This window comes from Salvelinus fontinalis, chromosome 2 (assembly GCF_029448725.1).
Source record: "Salvelinus fontinalis isolate EN_2023a chromosome 2, ASM2944872v1, whole genome shotgun sequence".
In the NCBI taxonomy this organism is placed as follows: Eukaryota; Metazoa; Chordata; class Actinopteri; order Salmoniformes; family Salmonidae; genus Salvelinus; species Salvelinus fontinalis.
Genome location: NC_074666.1, coordinates 45,601,165 through 45,627,931, shown reverse-complemented (window position 1 = coordinate 45,627,931; position 26,767 = coordinate 45,601,165). Strand labels below are relative to the sequence as shown.

The following is a 26,767-nucleotide window of genomic DNA, read 5'->3' as shown; positions in this document are numbered from 1 at the left end:
GCTGCATTATACAGAAAGTAGACAGCCCTTAATATTATGCTGCTATATCTCTCGGTCCTCCGTTTTTCTCGCTAGGGACTGGGACTGGAAATGGAGAATATTTTCATAATATCTTCACCCAACGTTTCCTGCCCTATCCAGAGTAGCCTAGTCTCCCTTCTCTAACAGCTGTAAGTGCTAGCTAATCCTTTCACCCTCTTGTGGGCTGTTAGCTAGCTAGCTACCCAACTACAAATGCATTTCGAGTTACAACGACAAATACATCAAGATAGCTAACTAGCCAATATGAAGTTGGCAAGCGGGTGATATTTCATTCACATAGCTAACTAGCTAACGTTATACAGTATGTAAAGTTAGCTAACTAGCTATTAGAGTTAGTCTGCGCACTAAGTTTATGTAGCAAGGTAGCTAATAAATCTGCCCCTACACCCAATCCAAATTACACGACATGACCAAAAGTATGTGGACACACGCTCGTCGAATAGCTCATTCTAAAACCATGGGCATTAATATGGAGTTGGTCCGCCCTTTGCTGCTATAACAGCCTCTACTACTGTCGGAATTCCAATTTATCACAAAGGTGTTCGATGGGGTTGAGGTCAGGGCATGCCAATCAAGTTCTTCCACACCGATCTCGACAAACCATTTCTGTATGGACTTTGCTTTGTGTTGAGGGTATTGTCATGCTGAAACAGGAAAGGGCGTTCCCCAAACTGTTGCCACAAAGTTTTACACCACTCCAGCCGACGCTTGGCATTGCGCATGGTGATCTTAGGCTTGTGTGTGGATGCTCGGCCATGGAAACCCATTTCACGAAGCTCCCGACGAACAGTTATTGTGCTGACGTTGCTTCCAAAGGCAGTTTGGAACTTGGTAGTGATTGTAACAACCGAGGACAGGCTATGTTTATGTGCTACACGCTTCAGCACTCGGCGGTCCTGTTCTGTAAGCTTGTGTGACCTACTACTTCGCGGCTGAGCTGTTGTTGCTCCTAGATGTTTCCACTTCACAATGACAGCACTTACAGTTACTCTAGCAGGGTAGAAATTTGACGAACTGACTTGTTGGAAAGATGACATCCTCTGACAGTGCCACGTTGAAAGTCTGTGAGCTCTTCAATAAGGCCATTCTATTGCCAATGTTTGTTTATGGAGATTGCATGGCTGTGTGCTCAATTTAAAACACCTGTCAGTAACGGGTGTGGCTGAAATAGCCGAATCCACTCGTTTGAAGGGGTGTACACATACAGTACCAGTCAAAAGTTTGGACACACCTACTCATTCAAGGGTTGTTCTTTATTTTTACTATTTTCTACATTGTAGAATAACAGTGAAGACAACACTATGAAAAAACACATATGGAATCATATAGTAAACAAAAAACTGTTAAAAATATCAAAATATATTTTAGATTTTAGATTCTTCAAAGTAGCCACCTTTGCCTTGATGACAGCTTTCCACACTCTAGGCATTCTCTCAACCAGCTTCATGGGGAATACTTTCCCACAGTCTTGAAGGAGTTCCCACATATAATGAGCACTTGTTGGCTTCTTTTCCTTCACTCTGTTGACCTCTGTTGAGGTCGGACGATTTTGGAGGCCAGGTCATCTGATGCAGCACTCCATCACTCTCCTTCTTAGTCAAAAAGCCCTTCAAACAGCATGGATGTGTGTTTTGGGTCATTGTCCACACATGCAGGGTTCATTCCCTCACCTACTCTACGTCTCACAAAGACACAGTGGTTGGAACCAAAAATCTCAAAATTAGATGTAACAGACCAAAGGACAGATTTCCACCTGTCTAATGTCCATTGCTCGTGTTTCTTGGCCCAAGCAAGTCTCTTCTTCTTATTGGGAAAGGGAAAGGGGGGATACCTAGTCAGTTGTACAGCTGAAATCATTCAACTGAAATGTGTCATCCGGTGTCCTTTAGTAGTGGTTTCTTTGCAGCAATTCGACCATGAAGGCCTGATTCACGCAGTCTCCTCTGAACAGTTGATGTTGAGATGTGTCTGTTACTTGAACTCTGTGAAGCATTTATTTGGGTTGCAATTTCTGAGGCTGGTAACTAATGTACTTTTCCTCTGCAGCAGAGGTAACTGGGTCTTCCTTTCCTGTGGCGGTCCTCAAGAGAGCCAGTTTCATCATAGCGCTTTATGTTTTTTGTGCCTAAAGAAACATTTGAAGATTTTGACATTTTCTGGATTGACTGGTTTTCATGTCTTAAAGTGAAGACGGACTGTCATTTCTCTTAGCTTATTTGAGCTGTTCTTGCCATAATATGGTTTGGTCTTACCAAATAGGGCTATCTTCTGTATACCACCGCCACCTTGTGACAACACAACTGATTGGTTGAAAAGCATTATTAAAATAAATTAATGTTAACAGGCAATATTAACTAAATATGCAGGTTTAAAAATATATACTTGTGTATTGAAAGGCATTGATGTTCATGGTTAGGTACACGTTGGAGCAATGACAGTCCTTTTTCGCGAATGCCACCGCATCGATTAAATACAACGTAGGACACGCTAGATAAACTAGTAATATCATCAACCATGTGTAGTTAACTAGTGATTATGATTGATTGATTGTTTTTTATAAGATAAGTTTAATGCTAGCTATCAACTTACCTTGGCTTCTTACTGCATTCGCGTAACAGGCAGGTTCCTCGTGGAGTGCAATGTAATCATGTGGTTAGAGCATTGGACTAGTTAAAACTTCTTGTCAATACGGGGGCGCTGTTTTCACTTTGGAAAAAATCGTGCCCAAACGAAACGGCCTCGTACTCTTTTCTAGATCATACAATATGTATATTATATTACTATTGGATAGAAAACACTCTCAAGTTTCTAAAACTGTTTGAATTATATCTGTGAGTAAAACAGAACTCATTTTGCAGCAAACTTCCATGCAGGAAGTGAAAAATCTGAAAACGAGGCTCTGTTTCAGGGCCTGCCTATTCAACTGGCTTTTATTTATCGATATGCATGCACTTCATACGCCTTCCACTAGATGTCAACAGGCAGTGGAAGGTGGAATGGGGTGTCTAGCTTGATCTGAGGTCGAATGAGAACTTTTGGAGTGACAGGTCCGGAATTTTCTTTGTCTTCTAAGGCGCACGGCGGAGCTCGACACTGTCTTCTGAAAAGCGTTCGGTTTACACGGCGAATATCTCCGGCTCTGATTTTATTTGATACATGTGATAATAACATCATAGAGTAGGTTTTTTCAACAAAGTTTTATCAGTTTATTCAACGTTTATTGGGACTTTTGGAGTTTTCCGTTCTTTGCGTCAAGAGAGGATGGGAATGTTAGCAACCTTGGCTAGCATTGTGGCGCGAATTCAACAGAAGAAATGGACATTCTAAAACCAAACAATGATTTAATCTGGACCAAGGACTCCTTGTACAACATTCTGATGGAAGCTCAGCAAAAGTAAGAAAAAATGTATGATGTTATTTCGTATTTCTGTGTAAAATGTTGAGTCCTATTCTCCGCCGTTTTGGTGAGCGCTGTCTCGCAATAACGCAAGCTGTATGTTATGGAAAAGTTATTTAAAAAAATCTAACACAGCGGTTGCATTAAGAACCAGTGTATCTTTCATTTTCCATACAACAAGTATTTTTATGTAAAGTTTATGGTGAGTTCTTTGGTCAGATTAGGTGAGTGTCCAAAATATCTCCGGTGATTCTGGTGAATCGATGCTACGTATTCACAATGTATAATCAGGATTTGTAGCTCTAAATATGCACATTTTCGAACAAAACATAATTGTATTGTATAACTTGATGTTATAAGACTGTCATCTGATGAATTTGTTCAAGGTTAGTGATTAATTTTATCTCTATTTTGTCGGTTTTGTGCAAGCTATTTTTTGCGAGGAGTAAATTGCGTTGTGTGTTTGGCTACTGTAGTGAGCTAATAGAAATATATATTGTGTTTTCGCTGTAAAAGACTTAAAAAAATCGGAAATATTGGCTGGATTCACAAGATGTTTATCTTTCATTTGCTGTACACCATGTATTTTTCATAAATGTTTTATGATGAGTATTTATGTATTTCACGTTGCTCTCTGTAATTATTCTGGCTGCTTTGGTACTATTTTTGATGGTAGCTGCAATGTAAAACTATGATTTATACCTCAAATATGCACATTTTCGAACAAAACATAAATGTATTGTATAACATGTTATAAGACTGTCATCTGATGAAGTTGTTTCTTGGTTAGTGACAAATTTTATCTCTATTTTGTCAGTTTTGTGAAAGCTACCTATGCGGTGGAAACATGGTGAAAATATGCGGTTGTGTGTTTGGCTATTGTGGTTAGCTAATAGAAATACATAGTGTTTTTGCTGTAAAACATTTTAAAAATCGGAAATATTGGCTGGATTCACAAGATGTTTATCTTTCATTTGCTGTACACCATGTATTTTTCATAAATGTTTTATGATGAGTATTTATGTATTTCACGTTGCTCTCTGTAATTATTCTGGCTGCTTTGGTACTATTTTTGATGGTAGCTGCAATGTAAAACTATGATTTATACCTCAAATATGCACATTTTCGAACAAAACATAAATGTATTGTATAACATGTTATAAGACTGTCATCTGATGAAGTTGTTCCTTGGTTAGTGACAAATTTTATCTCTATTTTGTCAGTTTTGTGAAAGCTACCTATGCGGTGGAAACATGGTGAAAATATGCGGTTGTGTGTTTGGCTATTGTGGTTAGCTAATAGAAATGCATATTGTGTTTTTGCTGTAAAACATTTTAAAAATCGGAAATGATGGCTGGATTCACAAGATGTTTATCTTTCATTTGCTGTATTGGACTTGTGATTTCATGAAAATTATATTATATGTTAACTGTAAGGTTGCAAGATTGAATCCCCGAGCTGACAAGGTAAAAATCTGTCGTTCTGCCCCTGAACAAGGCACTTAACCCACCGTTCCTAGGCCGTCATTGAAAATAAGAATGTGTTCTAAACTGACTTGCCTAGTTAAATAAAGGTGTAAAACATTATTTAATTTTTTTTATCCGCCAAATCTGTGTCCAAAAATATCGATTTCCGATTGTTATGAAAACTTGAAATTGGCCCTAATTAATCGGCCATTCCAATTAATCAGTCGACCTCTAATACAGTGCATTCGGTAAGTATTCAGACCCCTTCACTTTTTCCTGATTTTGTTACATTACAGACTTATTCTAAAATGAATTTAAAAAATGTTTTTTGCCTCATTAATATAAACACAATACCCCATCATGTCAAAGCAAAAATGTTTTTTGGGGGGTTTTTCTTAACAAGTATTCAGACCCTTTACTCAGTACTTTGTTGAAGCACCTTAGGCAGTGATTACAGCCTCACATTTTTTGGGGTATAAATCAACAAGCTATATTTGGAGAGTTTCTCATATTCTTCTCTGCAGATCCTCTCAAGCCCTGTCAGGTTGAATGGGGAGTGTCGCTGCACAGCTATTTTCAGGTCTCTCCAGAGATGTTAGATCGGTTTCAAGTCCGGGCTCTAGCTGGGCCACTCAAGGACATTCAGAGACTGGTCCCGAAGCCATTCCTGCATTGTCTTCGCTGTGTGCTTAGGGTCGTTGTCCTGTTGGAAGGTGAACCTTCGTCCCAGTCTGAGGTCCTGGGCGCTCTGGAGCAGGTTTTCATCAAGGATCTCTCTGTACTTTCCTCCATTCTTCTTTCCCTCGATCCTGACTAGTTTCCCAGTTCCTGCCACTGAAAAACATCCCCACAGCATGATGCTGTCACCACCATACTTCACTGTAGGGATGGTGCCAGGTTTCCTCCAGACGTTATGCTTGGCATTCAGGCCAAAGAGTTCAATCTTGGTTTTATCAGAACAGAGAATCTTGTTTCTCATGGTCAGAGTCCTTTAGGTGCCTTTTGGCAAACTCCAAGCAGGCTGTCATGTGTCTTTTACTGAGGAGTGAATTCCGTCTGGCCACTCTACCATAAAGTGCTGCAGAGATGGTTGTCCTTCTGGAAGGTTCTCCCATCTCCACAGAGGAAATCTGGAGCTCTCTCAGAGTGACCATCAGGTTCTTGGTCACCACCCTGACCAAGGCCCTTCTCCCATGATAGCTTTGTTTTGCCGGGCGGCCAGCTCTTGGAAGAGTCTTGGGGACCTTCAATGCTGCAGGCATTTTTTGGTACCCTTCCCCAGATCTGTGTCACGACACAATCATGTCTCGGCGCTCGACGGACAATTCCTTCAACCTCATGGGTTGGTTTTTGCTCTGACATTCATTGTCAACTGTGAGACCTTATATAGACAGCTGTGTGCCTTTCCAAATCATGTCCAATCAATTTAATTTCTACAGTTGGACTCCAATCTAGTTGTAGAACCATCAAGGATGATCAATGGAAATAGGATGCACCTGAGCTCAATTTCGAGTCTCATAGCGAAGGGTCTGAATACTTATGTAAATAAGGTATTTATGTTTTTTATCTTTAATAAATTTGCCCAGATTTCTAAAAACCTGTTTTCGCTTTGTCATTATGGGGAACTGTGTGTAGATTGATGAGGGGGAAAAGGCTGTAATGTAACAAATACTTTCCGAATGCACTGTACTACTGGCAGTATTTGTCAACATATAGAGAAAATGGAATGTCCATATAGTCCTATCTCATAATAGCCAATTAGTCCATATCTGGTCATACCATGTCTGTTATCTGTAGGGAATCCAAAAATTATATGTGTATGAAAGAAAAATATGGATTTCATATTTGTCAAATTATTGAGCATGTGCTGAAAACTCAGAAATGCAGCAGAAATCGTCCTTATTTTCAGCATATCAAAAAACATATCAAGATCCGGATATGGACCTTAGCCAAGAGATACATATCTGGACTCAATATAGCTTCCTATCTTGAAGGTGCTGAGAAAACATAGAAATGCTACATATACAGTCAGTATTTGTCAACATGAAGAGAGAAAATAGGATGTCACATCTCAGGATATTGAATGAGTCATCCGGACGTGAAAATACTGCCCCCTACCCCAAAGAAGTTAAATTATGTGAAACTCAACATCCGCTGCGCCTTGGTCCGACATTTATTATAGCGAACGTGACAGAATATCCCATCACACCAGGACCAAGCAGCGTGCCCAGGAGGAGATGGCATCCTGGACTTTGAAGGAGATCAAGGAGAAAATATCCTGGACTTGGGAAGAAATCCTGGCAGGTCAGGATCGCCTTCCTTGGTGGGAGACACAAGGAGAGAAGGGAGGACAGCGACGACACCGGGGTTCGTGGCCACAGAGAAAGCACAAAAGACAGCCCTAAAAAAAAATGGGGGGGGGGGGGCACATGGAGTGGTCGGCAGAGCCGAGGAGTGAACCAGAGCCAGTCTGGGAGAAGAGGGAGAAACTGAAGGAGAGTGAAAAGAGAGAGTCAGAGACCGTCAGAGAGTGGATGGAGGTATTGTAGGAGAAAGAGCGGAGAGAGTTGTTAAGTTGGTGGAAGATGCACGACAGTTGCCCTAAGGAGCGTGTAATTAGTTTAATGCCACCTGAGTCAGCTCCCCGTACTCGTCCTGAGAAGTGTGTTAAAGTTCCGGTACAATTGAGGCCGGCTATACGCACCAGGTCTCCCGTGCGCCTTCACAGCCCAGTACGTCCTGTGCCAGCTCCTCGCAATTGCCGTGCGAAGTGAGTTAAAGTTCCGGTACAATTGATGCCGGCTATACACACCAGGTCTCCCGTGCGCCTTCACAGCCCAGTACGTCCTGTGCCAGCTCCTCGCACTTGCCATGCAAGGTGCGTCATCGGACCGGTACCATTGATGCCGGCTATACACACCAGGTTTCTAGTATATCTCCACAGCCCGGTACGTCCTGTGCCAGCTCCTCGCACTTGCTGGGTGAGATGTGTCATCGAACCGGTACCATTGATGCCGGCTTTACGCACCAGGTCTCCAGTACGTCTCCACAGCCCGGTACGTCCTGTGCCTGCTCCTCGCACTCTCCCTGAGGTGTGTCTCCCCAGTCCAGAGCTTCCGGCGAAGGTTCCCAGTCCAGAGCTTCCGGCGACGATCCCCAGTCCAGAGCTTCCTGCGACAGTTCCCAGTCCAGAGCTTCCGGCGACAGTTCCCAGTCCAGAGCTTCCGGCAACAGTTCCCAGTCCAGAGCTTCCGGCGACATTTCACAGTACGGAACCTCCAACGACGGTCCACAGTCCGGAACCTCCAACGACGGTCCAGTCGTTCCCCAGTCCCCTGCGCCGATGCCCAGTCTAAGCACGGCGTCCAGTCCAGCTCCAAGACCAGAGTCTTCTTCTGCGTTGGTGCCCAGTCCAGGCACAGCGCACAGTCCTGCTCCATGGCGGGAGCCTTCCCCTGCGCCGTTGCCCAGTCCAGGAACGGTGTCCGGTCCAGCTCCATGGCCGGAGACTTCTCCTGCGCCGGTGGTCAGTCCAGATACGGCATCCAGTCCTGCTCCATGGCAGGAGCCTTCCTCTGCAATGATGTCCAGTCCAGATCTGGTGTCCAGTTCCGCTCCATGGCAGGAGCCTTCCTTGACACCGAGGTCCAGTCCAGGCACAGTGTTCAGCCCAGGTCCATGGCTGGATCCATGGGATGAGCGGGTTCTTTGGCCCGCACCAGAGCCGCCACCAAAGCTGGCGGATCCACGAGCTGAGCGGGTTCTTCGTCCCGCACCAGAGCCGCCACCGACACTAATCACCCCCCCTACCCTCCCCATTTGGTTTCATGTTTTGTGGCCGGAGTCCGCATCTTTGGGGGGGGTGGGGGGGTACTGTCATGCCCTGACCAAAGAGAGCCTTTGTTTTTCTATGGTAAAGTAGGTCAGGGGGTGACTGGGGGCTATTCTAGTTAGTTATTTCTATGTGGTAATCGTTGTCTCTAATTGGCGATCATTTTTAAGTAGCTGTTTTTTCCACCTGTTTTTATGGGATATTGTATTTTGAGTTTGTGCACATATCATCTCTGTAGTCACGGTTCGTTGTTAGTTTATTGTTTATTTGTTTTTTGTCTTTGCTAAGTTTCACTTTATTCATTAAATTATGTGGAACTCAACATCCGCTGCGCCTTGGTCTGACATTTATTCTAGCGAACATGACAATCACAGAAAAATATAAACCGTTGAGTTTACAAGCTTACAAACAGGGTTGTCTAACTATTTTATAATTTCTGATAATAAATGTTTTTTAATAAAAAGTATCTATTTTCTTTTATCTTCATGCGTGAACTCAGATTTTTTTCCATATTCACATATCTTGTAGCTTAGATTCTGTTTTACATCATCTAAGGTTTTTGTGTTGTGCCCGCCATCGGTTGAACAATGAAACACAACATGCTCTTGAATACAGGATGGGTGTCATGGTTTATCTGGGAATAAAATAGACATTTCAACTTTCAAATGGTACTACAAAGATGGTTGGAGGTCAACAGTTCAGAGAATGTTGACTTGAATGGGAATATCTGTTGTTTTAAATTATACTGTCAATCCTCTATAGGAAACCTATTGAAATCATAGAAATATAGATAATAGAATAGAAACGAGCATTTAAGTTGACATTCGACAGTGGGTTTCCCCGGTGGTCATCTTTGAGGCAGTAATTAGAAGTTAAAATTAAAATGTCAATTTCAACGGTGTACCAGCTAAATTGCAGTAATCTGAAGGGATAGGTCCGTTCTATGAATTATATTTCTATGATTAAAATGACACTCATCTTGTATTCAAGAGCATTTTCAATGCTCGCCACCTTTCAAAATTATTCCAGTCTTTTTTTTGCTTTTTTTTTCACTTTCCAAGTGGAGTTGATTCAGATCCAATAACTGATAATGATGTTTATTCTGTAGACATTTAATGAAAACATTGCCCCTGCTACCACAACAAGCAGTAGCTTGCTGGCTGTGTCTGCTGTGTTTATTATTGGCGGTTGTAGAAAGTTACTTACCACTTCCTTTCTCTCACTCTAGCAACGGAATTTGAATGGGCGGGAGTTGGTGCAATGACACACCTTGCCCAGAAGGCCAGCCCAGAACAGCGTAAGACCAACCCCCTTGTTTTCGTTCGAAGCAAAACCACAACAGAAGAAGTGGGGTGGCCTAAGGCGTTCACGACTTGTGGATTTCAGCTTTAAGGGATTGTAGTCCATTAGTCACAAAGCATTACCAGCTGTAACCCTTGATGATAGTGAGTTAGTTCTGGTAATAACTTCAGAGTCATTCCCTGGGGGAGAATCTAAGCTCTAATATACAGGTTAGAATGTCAAGATAACCAAGAGCAACATGATTAATAACCCCAAAGCAAAGCAGATACATTCTGTTGACAACTAACTTCAACAGATTAATCCAAGATCTCTGTTTCCGTATACCTCTGATCAATAAGTAAATATATTGATCAAAGCAAAATGAAAATCAGGTTGAATGAAGACTGATATGGTTTCAAAATGGAGGCCCACTTTTGTACAAAAATACTTTTGCACAACATTAATTCAAACATGACATGCATTGCTCTAAATGTGTTTGCCGATGCACAGTTTAAATGATAATGCAACACAAAATCTAGACAACACATTTTTTTTTATATACATTCTGATTGAAATGGATGCTTCGCCAACCTGGACTCAGGGATAGACGTAAAATGGTAGACATAAATCTGTCTCCCTCCATTTGGTATGATATGTTACATTTTGTATGGTATGTATTAATTTGTGGACAATATACTACGAATTTGCAATACATATATTATATGTTTTTTTATTATGTTTTTTAAAAATCCTAGGGGGTAGATCAGCTTTAATACCAGGCCTGGTTTTCCAGATTTTTCATAGTGTTCTATTGTTTTCAGTACCTGTCTTATATTATCCCAAATGTATCATCCATGTAAAAATGAATAATATCCGACAATACCTTGTTAATTCTATGCACTGTTCATTTTGCTAGGATTTTGGCATCACAGCACTGTAGTGTAAAGGGTCTCCAGTTTTTGGATCTTTATATTTACCACCTGGGTGCTGTTCCAGTAACAGTGAAATCAGACCTTCTTGCTGAGTATCTGATAATCTACCATTTTTATAGGAGTGGTTAAAACATGTTAATAACGGTTCTGAGAACATAAAAAAATATTTGATATACCTGAACTGGTATGCCTTCCAGCCCTGGAGTTTTCCCGGATTTGAAGGCTTTAATTGCATCTAAAAGCTCTTCCTCTGTAATTAGGCCTTGACATTAGTGTTTCTGTATAGCTGTTAATTTTACACTATTATTAGAAAAAAATCATTACAATTAACTTCAGGTAGTGGAGATGGTAGAGACTGAAATTAAAAGATATGTTTAAAGTACTTTGCTTCCTATTTCAAAATATTGTTTGGTGAATCATGGCTCACTCCATAATTTGTAACAAGTTTCTGTAAATTCTACCATACTAAATGTAAAATATCATACTAATTTGAGTGTCACAGATTTACAATTACTATGTTACGTCTAGTCTTTGAGGCCAGGCTGACCCTGCAGACCCATTGGACCATGACACATAATACTTTGGTCTGCAACATGTCCCTTTGTGACAGCACCAAAATAACACACAGAGGAGTTCATGGCTGTATCCCTCTTCACTGCGACTGTTGAAGTTGAGATTAGAACTTACCTTAAGGTTTAATTGTAACTCCAGTTTGACAGCATTTCCCTTGTTGCGTTGAATCCAATTCTGTCTATGAAATACAGTTTGCTTTTCTATGTTTCCAAGCTCTTTTCCACCCTCAAGACAGACAGACTCAAAACCTTTTTTCATTTAATTTCATGCCAACATTGTAGCTGGCAGTCCCGAAATACACCCGTTTGAAAGGAGAAGCAAAACATGCTCCTGAGATTCCCTCCTTGCTCCAGTTCACAAGCACAGAGATGTGGGAATGGTAGAGAAGGCTGTGGATTCTGTAGTATACATACTCTCTCTTGCTTGTTCTCTCTTCACAGCTATCTCTCTCTCTCCCTCTCTCTTAGCTCTCTCCCTCTCTTGCTTGCTCTCTCTCCCCCCTTTCGCTCTCACTCCCCTCTCTTTCTCTCTCTTCCTCCCTCCCTCTCTCTCTCAGTGCTGGTGCTAGTGATTAGAATCTGGCAGAGGGAGAGAGAGAGGCAGACAGCCTGGACCGAGACATCTGTGATTGTGTTTATATGGGAGTCTCTCCTTCGAAGCAATAACCACCCCCCACCCCTTGTAGAATGGGTTAGCTGATGGCATGTACCACTTGCTCACGGAGCAGGGTGGGTAGCCTGGCGAGAGGGAGAGAAAAAGAGAGAGAGATTTAAGAGGGTTATTGTTCCATAAATAATTTCAGAACCACTTGCCTTTATAACATGTGTTAAAACAGATACATAATATATAATGATAATACTTGAGTGTCATACAGCAACAAAGAAAGTGACACATGCATTTCATGTAGAGGTCGACCGATTAATTAGGGCCGATTTCAAGTTTTCATAACAATCGGAAATTGGTATTTTTGGACACCGATTTAAAGGCAAGTCAGTTAAGAACACATTCTTATTTTCAATGACGGCCTAGGAACGGTGGGTTAACTGCCTTGTTCAGGGGCAGAACGACAGATTTTTACCTTGTCAGCTTGGGGATTCAATCTTGCAACCTTACAGTTAACTAGTCCAACGCTCTAAACACCTGCTTTACATTGCACTCCACGAGGAGCCTGCCTGTTACGCGAATGCAGTAAGAAGCCAAGGTAAGTTGCTAGCTAGCAACACTTATCTTATAAAAAAACAATCAATCAATCAATCATAATCACTAGTTAACTACACATGGTTGATGATATTACTAGTTTATTTAGCGTGTCCTGCGTTGCATATAATCGATGCGGTGCGCATTCGCGAAAAAGGACTGTCGTTGCTCCAACGTGTACCTAACCATAAACATATATGCCTTTCTTAAAATCAAAACACAAGTATATATTTTTTAAACCTGCATATTTAGTTAATATTGCCTGCTAACATGAATTTCTTTTAACTAGGAAAATTGTGTCACTTCTCTTGCAACAGAGTCAGGGTATATGCAGCAGTTTGGGCCGCCTGGCTCGTTGAGAACTGTGTGAAGACTATTTCTTCCTAACAAAGACAGCCAACTTCACCAAACGGGGGATGATTTAACAAAAGCGCATTTGGGAAAAAAGCACAATCGTTGCACGACTGTACCTAACCATAAACATCAATGCCTTTCTTAAAATTAATACACAGAAGTATATATTTTTAAACCTGCATATTTAGCTAAAAGAAATCCAGGTTAGTAGGCAATATTAACCAGGTGAAATTGTGTCACTTCTCTTGCGTTCATTGCATGCAGAGTCAGGGTATATGCAACAGTTTGGGCCGCCTGGCTCGTTGCAAACTCATTTGCCAGAATTATGACATAACATTGAAGGTTGTGCAATGTAACAGGAATATTTAGACTTATGGATGCCATCCGTTAGATAAAATACGTAACGGTTCCGTATTTCACTGAAAGAATAAACGTTTTGTTTTCGAGATGATAGTTTCCGGATTCGACCATATTAATGACTTAAGGCTCGTATTTCTGTGTGTTATTATGTTATAATTAAGTCTATGATTTGATAGAGCAGTCTGACTGAGCGATGGTAGGCACCAGCAGGCTCGTAAGCATTCATTCAAACAGCACTTTCGTGCGTTTTGCCAGCAGCTCGTCGCTGTGCTTCAAGCATTGCGCTGTTTATGACTTCAAGCCTATCAACTCCCGAGATTAGGCTGGTGTAACCGATGTGAAATGGCTAGCTAGTTAGCGGGGTGCGCGCTAATAGCGTTTCAAACGGCACTCGCTCTGGGACTTGGAGTAGTTGTTCCCCTTGCTCTGCATGGGTAACGCTGCTTCGAGGGTGACTGTTGTCGATGTGTTCCTGGTTCGAGCCCAGGTAGCGGAGAGGGACGGAAGCTATACTGTTACACTGGCAATACTAAAGTGCCTATAAGAACATCCAATAGTCAAAGGTATATGAAATACAAATGGTATAGAGGGAAATAGTCCTATAATTCCTATAATAACTACAACCTATAACTTCTTACCTGGGAATACTGAAGACTCATGTTAAAAGGAACCACCAGCTTTCATATGTTCTCATGTTCTGAGCAAGGAAGTTAAACGTTAGCTTTCTTACATGGCACATATTGCACTTTTACTTTCTTCCCCAACACTTTGTTTTTGCATTATTTAAACCAAATTGAACATGTTTCATGGCTAAATTGATTTTATTTATGTATTATATTAAGTTAAAATAAGTGCTAATTCAGTATTGTTGTAATTGTCATTATTACAAATAGATTTTTTTTTTTAATCGGCCGATTAATTGGTTTCCGACTTTTTTTGGGGTCCTCCAATACTCGGTATCGGCATCGGCGTTGAAAAATCATAATCGGTCGACCTCTAAATTCATGTATAACATTGAGTAATCCTATGAAATATCACACCTTTGTGGTAGTTTCTGCATTGTAAATGAACAGAAGGCAATAGTGTGTTCTCTGTGTTGCCAGGGACCAATTTTTGACACAAGTCACATTGATGTGTGCGAAAACACGGTCGCACTAAGGGTCAGTAAATGAGAGGAAAGAAACCTCATCAGACTAATTTGGGTATCGTAATTCACACAATCGGTGTAGCTGTAGACAACATCACTAAACATTGGCTTATCTAAATAGCTTTTGGGGATATCACAATACACTGGGGATAGTCTCTGAAAGCAAAGTGCAGGCTATTGAAATTTAGCAAAAGACAGTTCCACGAAGGTGGCATGCTCTATGACTTGAAAATTGCATGTTTCTTTTGACGGAGAGCTTCAGTGTTAGAGAATCCCTCTCTATGTGGGTTGGCTGTGGTTGAACAGCTTGCCTTACCAGAAGCACGACAAGTAGGTCAAAGCTCCCAGGGATCTTGTAAGTGTTTTGGGGGCAAACAGACCCACACATCTCCTAGATGTGGCTCTTTAGAGAGGTGATGGGAATATTTAGGCCAAGGCCATACAAATACACAGTGATCTCACTCTCTTCAATAGAAATCATGGAACCAAAGGAAAGATAAGAGACAGATGTTAAGCATTTGGTAGCAGCCAATCCCTTGATATATTATTTTATTTTACCCATATCAGTACTGAGTCATTCTCATACAGTAGCTCAAGATTGTGAGGGAAGAATGGATTTTTAATCCTATAGCTTTGATTATGATCAGCCAATGGCTAAGAAGCATTAGTTATGGTGGAAATTATTGTATATCCGTTTCAGTTGTGTATCCATTGTGTATTTGCAATGTGAAAGCATGTTTAAGGCAAGGAATCTTTATCTTTACTTTCCTTAGTTCAACGGTGTCACTTTTGGGATACCCATCATGCACCTTGCCATTCCCCAGTTACCAAGGGAGCGGTGAAAACAGTGGTAGGGAAAAGGAATAGAAGACAGAGATCAAGGCAGGGTACATTGTAATGAGAGGGATAAGAAGCTCAGCCAACCTGAAAGCTTTGATATTTTGTCTTTGGGCGTCTCAGGGGATGGCTTTGAAGCAAAATACTCCCCAACCAGCCCAAAAATTGCTTTTCCAGCTCAATTGGTATTCTCAGAAGTTGATTATCCAGGCTGTATTTGTTGCAAAAACAAACAACAAAATTTCAACAACAGATTCAAGTGTAAAGTTTATTTTCAATAATTAGACAAACCAGGTGATATTTTACACTTGAACACACACACACACACACACACACACACACACACACACACACACACACACACACACACACACACACACACACACACACACACACACACACACACACACACACACACACACACTTATGTCATGTAAAGGCAGGAAAGTGTTGCATCATCTACTCTGCCAGCATTGTGGCACTTTTGTTATGATAAAATACCTCAGTGGCAAAGCAATACAAAGACTCTTGTGAGTCTGCATATCCCATTTGAGCTGTTATCAAATGTAGCTGTTTGTTGGATCAGCAATTCTGCCCTTAACTTTTGAGGAGGACGTGGGTGAACTGACTTGAGAGAGAATTAGATGAAACAGCTTATTATTGTTTTGTCCCTTTCCAAACTCATTTTGAAATTGGGGTATTTACACTCCAGCAGTTTGTAATTGTCTTCACACCATATTTTGTGGGTCCAGGGTAGACCTGACTTTCGGCTCTTAATCATCTCTACCTTCAAGGTTCTGGCCCACAGATTACTTGTATCGTGTTATGAATTATTGACAAACCAAATGGCCTTCCTTCATTATTTAATGACTATGAATAGCAGGGGAAATCAGCATGGTCGCTGTTTGCTTGTCAGCAGGGCTCTATGTGACTCCCAAATAACAACATTAGTTTCAACAAAGTATGGAAGTAGGGAGTCCATAAAGGATTCATAACATACTATACAACTGCACATACTGTAACTACATATAGCTGGCTGACTATGTTAACAGTATGTCTTGAGAGACTAAGCTATGCAAGTCTGTGGTGTCCGAAAGGTAAAGACCTCTAATTAAAAGGACATGGCTACGTTCCGATGCCTCAATGCTAGAGGGAGCATGGTGGAAAAGACGGCCATGTAGTAACGATGTAAGGAATCTGCTGACGTTTATTCTCCCCGAGAATCCACTTTCTGCTGTGGAGTGAAAGGACAATATTTGTACTTGAGAAAGGACAATGGGGACAGAAAATGCAGAGGAGTGCTGTGCTACTCCAATATAATTAAATGGATGATTTAAAGAGCCAAGAGGATGTTGTTTTTCAGGGTGCATTACAGTAATTCAACATACACTAATGAATTGCCATACCATACTTAGTGAGGATCTGAAGACAAGACACCAGCATTGATCTTCTCTCACTACAAACAAGCATAATCCTCTTTATGATTCAGAGACCTTGCGGCTTTTACTGTAAATTATTTCCCCACCCGCTCACACTTAGGTGACCTTGTGTTGTGTTCACCTTCTGACACTATAACTTTAAATTACACACCCCACAGAAGTCTTACTAATGCTTTAAAATGGGAAGGATTAATGTTATAGGCTCGAGTATTAAGGCATTCCAGGTCAACGTTAAGGCTTTGTGACTAATTCAAATAATTGAGTAAGTATTGGTAACATTTTTAACATTGCTCTTCTGTGGGTTTTCTTTCAAATGTTTCAGCATCAATGATCCATGCTAGCAGGTTAACAGTGATAAGAAGAAAAAAAATCTGACTCAAAATGCAGGTCCCCATTGCCGAAAAGACCACAGTCATGAGCCACTCAGTATACTGTGTGAATGACTGATTTCTTTACCTCAATGTTGTTAAAAGTTTTGCTCCTTGGACAGTTAACAAGCATTTGAAAGCAGTGAAGTAAGCATATCCATGCAAAACGATGTCAAATATTGTTGCACATCTACAAATACTAAATTATCAAGGAAAAAATACCCAAATGTTAAAAGGGCAATTTGGAGTTCGAACAATAACGAAGCGGTTACCCTGCTAATGTTTTGGCAAACAGCTGAAGGATGGGGCTGGGTAAATGTTTCCAAAAATGAATAGAGAGAGCTACGGATACAAGGATTGACCATCCATGATATACAAATTATAGTCTTAACCATGTTTTGAGGCTATGGAGTATTTGTTAGCAATTACATTGTTTACAAATATATGTGTAAAAAAAAATGTAGGTTCTGGTGGTGTATGAAGTTTGAACTAAGCTCATGGGGCATCTATAAGTTACAGTGCATTCGGAAAGTATTCAGACCCACTTTTTCCACATTTTGTTATGTTACAGCCTTATTCTAAAATTGATTGAATAAAAACATTTCCTCGTGAATCTACACACAATACCCCATAACGACTAAGCGAAAACAGGTTTTTAGAAAGTTTTGCAAATGTATTAAAAAGAAAACAACAGAAATACCATATTGACATAAGTATTCAGACTCGCTATGCGACATGTAATGGAGCTCAGGTGCATCCTGTTTCCATTGATAATCCTTGAGATGTTTCTACAACTTGATTGGAGTCCACTTGTGGTGAATTCAATTGATTGGATAGGATTTGGAAAGGCACACACCTGTCTATATAAGGTCCCACAGTTGACAGTGCATGTCAGAGCAAAAACCAAGCCATGAGGTCAAATGAATTGTCCGTAGAGCTCCAAGACAGGATTGTGTCAAGGCACAAAGGGTACAAAAAAATGTCTGTAGCATTGAAGGCCCCCAAGAACACAGTGGCCTCCATCATTCTTAAATGAAAGCAGATTGGAACAATCAAGATTCTATCTAGAGCTGGCCGTCCGGCTAAAATGAGCAATCGAAGAAAGGCCTTGGTCAGGGAGGTGACCAATAACCCAATGGTCACTCTGACAGCGCTCCAGAGTTCCTCTCTGGAGATGAGAGAACCTTCCAGAAGGATAACCATCTCTGCAGCACTCCACCAATAAGCCTTTATGGTAGAGTGGCCAAGGCGGAAGCCACTCCTCAGTAAAAGGCACATGACAGCCCACTTAGAGTTTGCCAAAAGGCACCTAAAGACTCTCAGACCATGAGAAACAAGATTTTCTGGTCTGATGAAACCAAGATTGAACTCTTTGGCCTGAATTCCAAGCGTGACGTCTTGAGGAAACCTGGCACCATCCCTACGGTGAAGCACGGTGGTGGCAGCATCATGATGTGGGGGATGTTTTTCAGCGGCAGGGACTGGGAGACTAGTCAGGATCAAGGGAAAGATGAACAGAGAAAGGTACAGAGAGATCCTTGATGAAAACCTGCTCCAGACCACACAGCCAACACAACGCAGGAGTGGCATCGCGACAAGTCTATGAATGTCCTTGAGTGGCCCAGCCAGAGCCCGGACTTGAACCCGATCGAACATCTCTGGAGAGACCTGAAAATAGCTGTTCAACGACACTCCCCATCCAACATGACAGAGCTTGAGATCTGCAGAGAAGAAGCGTCATACCCAAGAAGAATTGCGGCTGTAATCAGTGCCAAAGGTGCTTCAACAAAGTACTGAGTAAAGGGTCTGAATACTTATGTAAATGTTATATTTAAGTTTTTTATTTTTAATACATTTGCAAAAATGTCTACCTTTCAAACAAGTCAGGGTTTCCATGGCCGAGCAGCCGAACACAAGCCTAGATCACCATGCGCAATGCCAAGCATCGGTTAGAAACCCATATGTGGAAACTCCTTCAAAAATGTTGGAAAAGCATTCCAGCTAAAGCTGGTTGAGAGAATGCCAAGAGTACGCAAACCTGTCATCAAAGCAAAGGGTGGCTACTTTGAAGAATCTAAAATATATTTTGATTTGTTTAACAGTTTTTTTTGTTACTACATTATTCTAAATGTATTATTTCATAGTTTAGATGTCTTCACTATTATTCTTCAATGTAGAAAAACCCTTGAATGAGTACGTGTGTCCCAACTTTTGACTGGTATCGTACGTGTTCGTGAGAGTCTCACCGTTACACAGAGTGGTTAGTGTGTAGTCCAAACTGTTCGGACGCTGCAGACAGAAGTTGGCAGATCGGCTTTACCAACTTCAGATAAATCACAAGACGCTTGTGGGGGTTATAGAGCAAAACGTAGTCCACCATCGTGTTCGTGAGAGTCCCATCTTTCCATTGTGTAGGCCAAACCGTTCAGACAATTTTGTGAGAAGAACGATTTTCAGGATGTCTATGGTCTTACAAACATCGCTTTAGCTCTGTCACCTTTCACTGCAGATGCGGAAGTGTTACATATGCTTTGGTTGGAGTTGCACCAAATGCAATTTTTTTTATTGATTCTCTATTTTAAACTGACTGTTTCATTATGCTAATTATATTCACGCGTGGGCGGGACATCAGCCTTAGGGGGTTAAAGGCCCAATGCCGTCAAAAATTTGATTTACATGTGTTTTATATATATTTCCACACTGAGGTTGGAATAACCCTGTGAAATGTTGGTTTTGGCCTGCCTGGTCACATCACAAAATGGTCAATTAGTTAATAGACCAACAAGAAAGTGGTTTCTAAACGTCTCTGACAATAATAGCTCATTTTCAGTTTTCCCCTCACCACTCCCAGACAGTCCTAGCAAAATTCTTGCTTGAGAAATTGCTCCTTGCTAAGAAGCTATTTTTGTGTTTTTTGGACGATTTTAATGTAACACAATCACAGTGAGAAGCTTAATTGTCACCCAGAAATTATTTGATATTGAAATAAAAACAGCTGCATTGGACTTTTAAGCTTAAACAAAGGGCAAAATAAATGTATCACAGCCTGAGTAAACAAGACTGCTTCAGGTCTTTAACTGTGGCTAATGCTGGCTTGAATGGTGAAAAAGGCTTACAACACAGACACAATCAAATTAATTTGACTGCACTGAGCACAATCAGTACAGTTGAACTTGAATGGTTATATTGACAGGGCACTTTCAGCTATCTCAGACCAGTCTTAGAACGTCAATGTCACGTTCCTGACCTGTTTTCTGTTTATTTTGTATGTGTTTAGTTGGTCAGGGCGTGAGTTGGGGTGGGCATTCTATGTTTTGTGTTTCTATGTTTAGGTCAGGTGTAATTAGCCTTATATGGTTCTCAATCAGGGACAGGTGTTTGACGTTTTCCTCTGATTGAGAACCATATAAAGGTAGGCGTTTCACACTGTTTGTTTGTGGGTGATTGTCTTCCGTGTCTGTGTATGTTGCACCACACGGGACTGTTTCGGTTTGTTCATTCATGTATGTAGTCTGTTTCCTGTTCGTGCGTTCTTCGTCTATTGTAAGTTCTCATAGTCAGGTCTGTCTACATCGTTTATTTGTTTTGAAGTTTATTCAAGTGTTTTTCGTGTTTTCGTTTTCGTCTGTAAATAAATCTTTATGGATTCCACATACGCTGCGTTTTGGTCAAATCCCTACTCCTCCTCTTCGTCTGAAGAGGAGGAGGACACCCGTTACAGTCAAAGGCAGCACAGCAAGGGTATGATGCGGCATGTAACTTCTATCAACACAATTCTTTGGTGCTGTCAATTCAAAATTCTCACACATTTAGAAACAACTCTCAGACTCATACGTCATCTTTAGGTCCGAAAGACTTCCCTTTGTGTATAGCTTGAATCTAATACGTAGGCCAGAGCAAATGTGATGAACAACACTGTTGTGACCTGCGATTCGTTATTTTGACAGTACAGCAGAGGTGACATCATGTTTCAATGTCATTTTTAGACACCCGCTAAAACATTTTGTGATGCAAGTGACATTTGAAAGCCCATCGCTCTCCCATTTTGCCCCCGTACCCTTAAAATGAAAGTGTTATTTGTCATGTTGCCTCAGACGATGTGGCTTAGGCAGACAGAGAGAAATGGATCTCATATCAGAGAGCTGGAGATAATCTAATACCCTCTCCGGAACCCAGATGCTTATATCGGAGCTTGGCCAAAGATGTGAGACGTGCTTGTTACATCCCAGTCCTATACAAGGATGGCATTTCAGACTAAAGGAATCACAAAAGCAGAGTGATTTGTTTTGTAGTGACCCCAGGTGAATGAATACAGAGGGAATGTTATAGCCTACGAATGCTTGCCTTTTAAATGAAATGCAATCGCTCATCCGAGGGCTGCTTTTTAGCCAATATTAAGTTGGAAATGTAAAATGTTCAAATGTCATCCAAATGAAAGACAGAATGACGCTTGTAAACACATGGAAAAACTGCATTTGTCTTGTTTTTTATTAGTACACCTTATACATTGGAATCACATTGATAATACTGTTGCAAACCTCATTAATATGAGCCACAATCCCTACCAAGTGGTTTAATTGGTGCGATGTGTAGGGTGTTTGCCTTTCACCCCAGCGACCCGGGGCAGGTACGCTATTCGCTACATTGGTGTCAGAAATGGGATGGCGTCCGAGAGGTCATTGGAATGCACAGCCCGGATGTGTGAGGGGGCTGATGTTGTCGAAGCACGGGACATGCCTTCTCGTTTGGAGGGTGCAGTGTAGTGATCCCCACTAAAATGAGCCACGTTACAATTCCCACCAAGTGGTTAACTCCCTAAGGCCGATGTCCGCGCCCCCGCGTGAATATAATTAGCATAATGAAACAGTCAGTTTAAACTAGAGAATCTATATTTTTTTTGCATTTGGTGCGACTCCAACCAAAGCATATGTAACACTTCCACATCTGCAGTGAAAGGTGACAGAGCTAAAGCGATGTTTGTCAGACCATAGACATCCTGAAAATCGGTCTTCTCACAAAATTGTCTGTAAATTCTGAATGGTTTGGCCTACAAAATGGAAAGATGGGACTCTCACGAACACGATGGTGGACTACATTTTGCTCTATAACCCCCACAAGCGTCTTGTGACTTATCTGAAGTTGGTAAAGCTGATCTGCCAACTTCTGTCTGCAGCGTCCGAACAGTTTGGGCTACACACTAACCACTCTGTGTAACGGTGAGACTCTCACAAACACGTACGATACCAGTCAAAAGTTGGGACACACCTACTCATTCAAGGGTTTTTCTACATTGTAGAATAATAGTGAAGACATTTAAACTATGAAATAACACATTTGGAATAATGTAGTAACCAAAAAAGTGTTAAACAAATCAAAATATATTTTATATTTGAGATTCTTCAAAGTAGCCACCCTTTGCCTTGATGACAGCTTGGCACACTCTTGGTATTATCTCAACTAGCTTCATGAGGTACTCACCTGGAATGCATTTAAATTGATACAGTTGAAGTCAGAAGTTTACATACACCTTAGCCAAATACATTTAAACTCAGCTTTTCACAATTCCTGACATTTAATTCCAGTAAAAATTCACTAACTTAGGTCAGTTAGGACCACCACTTTATTTTAAGAATGTGAAATGTCAGAATAATAGTAAAGATAATGATTTATTTCAGCTTTCATTTCTTTCATCACATTCCCAGTGGGTCAGAAATGTACATGGACTCAATTAGTATTTGGTAGCATTGCCTTTAAATTGTTTAACTTGAGTCAAACATTTCGGGTAGCCTTCCACAAGCTTCCCACAATAAGTTGGGTGAATTTTGGCCCATTCCTCCTGACAGAGCTGGTGTAACTGAATCAGGTTTATAGGCCTCCTTGCTCGCACATGCTTTTTCAGTTCCGCCAACAAAATTTCTATGGGATTGAGGTCAGGGCTTTGTCAATAGCTTGACTTTGTTGCCCTTAAGCTATTTTGCCACAACTTTGTAAGTATGCTTGGGGTCATTGTCCATTTTTCAGACCCCAGCTTCCTGACTGATGTCTTGAGATATTGCTTCAATATATCCACATAAATGTCCTTCCTCATGATGCCATCTAGTTTGTAAAGTGCACCAGTCCCTCTTCCAGCAAAGCACCCCCACAACATGATGCTGCCACCCCCGTGCTTCACGGTTGGGATGATGTTCTTCGGCTTCAGACTAGAGTACATTTCTTCAAAAAGTACAATCTTTGTCCCCATGTGCAGTTGCAAACTGTAGTCTGGCTTTTTTATGGCGAGTTTGGAGCAGTGGCTTCTTCCTTGCTGAGCGGCCTTTCAGATTATGTCGATATAGGACTAGTTTTACTGTGGCTATAGATACTTTTGTACCTGTTTCCTCCAGCATCTTCACTGGGTCCTTTGCTGTTGTTCTGGGAATGATTTGCACTTTTCACACCAAAGTACGTTAATCTCTAAGAGACAGAACGCGTCTCCTTCCTGAGCGATATGACGGCTGCGTGGTCCCATTGTAACGGTAATCCTCCTCCTCTTCATCAGAAGAGGAGGAGTAGTGATCGAACCAAGGCGCAGCGTAGTGAAATGACATGATTTATTGAACACGACGGAAAAACAAACTAAACTTGCATAAACAAACAAAACAATTAAACGATGCAGACAGACCTGAACGACGAACTTACATATAACGTGAAGAACGCAATGAACAGGAACAGACTACATAAAACGAACAAACCGCAAACAGTCCCGTATGGTGCAAACATATACACAGACACAGGAGACAACCACCCACCACGAACACTGTGAAACAACCTACCTAAATATGACTCTTAATTAGAGGAACGCCAAACACCTGCCTCTAATTAAGAGCCATACCAGGCAACCCAATAAACCAACACAGAAACAGAAAACATAGAATGCCCACCCAAACTCACGTCCTGACCAACTAACACATATAACAAACTAACAGAAATAGGTCAGGAACGTGACATAACCCCCCCCATAAGGTGCGAACTCTGGGCGCACCAGCACAAAGTCTAGGGGAGGGTCTGGGTGGGCATCTGACCACGGTGGTGGCTCAGGCTCCGGGCGAGGTCCCCACCCCACCATAGTCAATCCCAGCTTCCATCTCCCCCTAAAAATGTCCACCCACATCTTACCCCCACAAAATCCACTTGGTAACATCCACGACAGGGGCAGCACCGGGACAGAGGGATAGATCAAGACAGAGAGATCGATCAGGATATAGAGGTAGCTCAGGATAGAGAGGGAGATCAGGATAAAGAGGTAGCTTAGGATAGAGGGGCAACTCCGGACTGAAGGGCAGCTCCGGACAGAGAGACAGCTCTGGACTGAGGGGCAGTTCTGGATTACTAGCCGCTTCTGGCTGAGGGACAGCTCATGGCTGACTGACGGCTCTGGACGCTCATGGCAGGCTGACGGCTCTGGATGCTCATGGCAAGCTGACGGCTCTGGACGCTCATGGCAGGCTGACAGCTCTGGACGCTCATGGCTCTCTGACGGCTCTGGCTGCTCATGGCTCGCTGACGGCTCTGGCTGCTCATGGCTCGCTGACGGCTCTGGCTGCTCATGGCTCGCTGACGGCTCTGGCTGCTCATGGCTCGCTTGCGGCTCTGGCAGATCCTGTCTGGTTGGCGGCTCTGGCAGATCCTGTCTGGTTGGCGGCTCTGGCAGATCCTGTCTGGTTGGCGGCTCTGGCAGATCCTGTCTGGTTGGCGGCTCTGGCAGATCCTGTCTGGTTGGCGGCTCTGGCAGATCCTGTCTGACGGACGGCTCTAGCGGCTCCTGTCTGGCGGGCGGCTCTAGCGGCTCCTGTCTGGCGGACGGCTCTGTAGGCTCATGGCAGACGGGCGGCTTTGCAGGCTCATTGCAGACGGATGGCTCAGACGGCGCTGGGGAGACGGATGGCTCAGATGGCGCTGGGGAGACGGATGGCTCTGGCCGAATAAGGCGCACTGTAGACCTGGTGCGTGGTGCCGGAACTGGAGGCACCGGGCTAAGGACACGCACATCAGGATTAGTAGGGGGAGAAGAAACAGTGTGTACAGGGCTCTGGAGATGCACAGGTGGCTTAGTGCGTGGTGCCGGAACTGGAGGCACCGAACTGGATACACGCACTACAGGGAGAGTGCGTGGAGGAGGAACAGGGCTCTGGACACGCACTGGTAGCCTAGTGCGTAGTGTAGGCACTGTAGGTACTAGGCTGGGGCGGGGAGGTGGCGCCGGAAAAACCGGACCGTGCAGGCGTACTGGCTCTCTTGAGCATTGAGCCTGCCCAACCTTACCTGGTTGAATGCTCCCGGTCGCCCAACCAGTGCGGGGAGGTGGAATAACCCGCACCGGGCTATGTAGGCGAACCGGGGAAACCATGCGTAAGGCAGGTGCCATGTATGCCGGCCCGAGGAGACGCACTGGAGACCAGACGCGTTGAGCCGGCCTCATGACACCTGGCTCAATGCCCAATCTAGCCCTACCAGTGCGGGGAGGTGGAATAACCCGCACCGGGCTATGCACACGTACAGGAAACACCCTGCGCTCTACTGCGTAACATGGTGTCTGCCCGTACTCCCGCTCTCCACGGTTAGCCTGAGAAGTGGGCGCAGGTCTCCTACCTGCCCTTGGCCCACTACCTCTTAGCCCCCCCCCCCAAGAAATGTTTGGGTGTTACTCACGGGCTTTTTGGGCTTCCGTGCAAGACTCGTCCCCTCATAACGCCGGTTCCTCTCTCTCTTCTCCTCCGCTCTCCGAACTGCCTCCAGCTGTTCCCATGGACGGTGATTCACTTTAGCCCATGGTCCTTCTCCGTTAAATACCTGCTCCCAACTCCACAAGTCCTGTATACTCTCCCGTTGCTCGACATTACGCTGCTTGGTTCTGGATTTTTGGTGGGTGGTTCTGTAACGGTAATCCTCCTCCTCTTCATCAGAAGAGGAGGAGTAGTGATCGAACCAAGGCGCAGCGTAGTGAAATGACATGATTTATTGAACACGACGGAAAAACAAACTAAACTTGCATAAACAAACAAAACAAATAAACGATGCAGACAGACCTGAACGACAAACCGCAAACAGTCCCGTATGGTGCAAACATATACACAGAAGACAACCACCCACCACGAACACTGGGAAAACGCCTACCTAAATATGACTCTTAATTAGAGGAACGCCAAACACCTGCCTCTAATTAAGAGCCATACCAGGCAACCCAATAAACCAACACAGAAACAGAAAACATAGAATTCCCACCCAAACTCAAGAGCCATACCAGGCAACCCAATAAACCAACACAGAAACAGAAAACATAGAATGCCCACCCAAACTCACGTCCTGACCAACTAACACATATAACAAACTAACAGAAATAGGTCAGGAACGTGACACCCATGGTGTTTATACTTGCGTACTATTGGTTGTACAGATGAACGTGGTACCTTCAGGCGTTTGGAAATTGCTCTCAAGGATGAACCAGACATGTGGAGGTCTACAATATTTTTTCTGAGATCTTGGCTGATTTCTTTTGATTTTCC

The 26,767-nt window shown here is 42.6% G+C and overlaps 1 protein-coding gene across 1 annotated transcript in view; it reads right to left on the bottom strand.

Moving 5' to 3' along the window:
• Positions 1-12,168, bottom strand: part of LOC129819649 (galactosylgalactosylxylosylprotein 3-beta-glucuronosyltransferase 1-like) — a 74,034-nt gene extending 61,866 nt beyond the window's left edge. Inside the window, exon 1 of the mRNA XM_055876098.1 lies at positions 11,638-12,168. The gene's annotated coding sequence lies outside the window, so the exon portion shown is untranslated. The remainder of the gene's footprint in view (positions 1-11,637) is intronic.
• Between the last annotated feature and the right edge of the window lie 14,599 nt (positions 12,169-26,767).